The sequence below is a fragment of the Lycium ferocissimum genome, chromosome 9, assembly GCF_029784015.1.
Source record: "Lycium ferocissimum isolate CSIRO_LF1 chromosome 9, AGI_CSIRO_Lferr_CH_V1, whole genome shotgun sequence".
Classification (NCBI taxonomy): domain Eukaryota; kingdom Viridiplantae; phylum Streptophyta; class Magnoliopsida; order Solanales; family Solanaceae; genus Lycium; species Lycium ferocissimum.
This window is the reverse complement of record NC_081350.1, coordinates 11,834,349-11,835,004: the sequence shown is the minus strand read 5'-3', so window position 1 is coordinate 11,835,004 and position 656 is coordinate 11,834,349.

The following is a 656-nucleotide window of genomic DNA, read 5'->3' as shown; positions in this document are numbered from 1 at the left end:
CTTGATTAAGAATGAGCGAAAAGGAATAATTAAGTGTGTTTTAAGAATTTAAAAATAAGACATGATGACCTTCTTGAAAACCTATCATAGTCAAATTATCAACCTTTCCTAAGAAAGTCCCTTCAAGGGACTGTTCACACCACTTTAGTTCCATTAAGACTTCACTCACATCAAGACTTCACTTTGAAAACAAATCGAAATTCTTAAAATTTCCATATTCTCTAAGTAACCCTTTTCCCACACACTCACAAAACCCCTAGTCGTAGAGTATACTCTCTTGTTCTCTTTCCCTAAACCACCGCTTTTGATTATATACATGAATAGACCTACAGAGGTGTGAAAGAAAAAAAGGGAATTAGTTGGAGCACATAGTAAGGGGGAATGTGTTAAAATCTCTAAGACAAGGGAGAGTGAGCGAAAAGTGACTGACTGTTCTTATTTTGTGCATATGTTATAGCCCCAGTGGCCATGAGTTGAGATTAGCAGTTTAATGATTCCAAAAGGGGGAAGATTAATTAAATGTGCATTAATGATTTTTGACTCATGCTAACTTGGTTTACCGTGACGAAATCTGGAATATCAGATGAACAGAACAAGTTACACAGTTGGTGATTGTCATCATCAAAAAGGGGGAATTTGTTGGCATACGATCATGT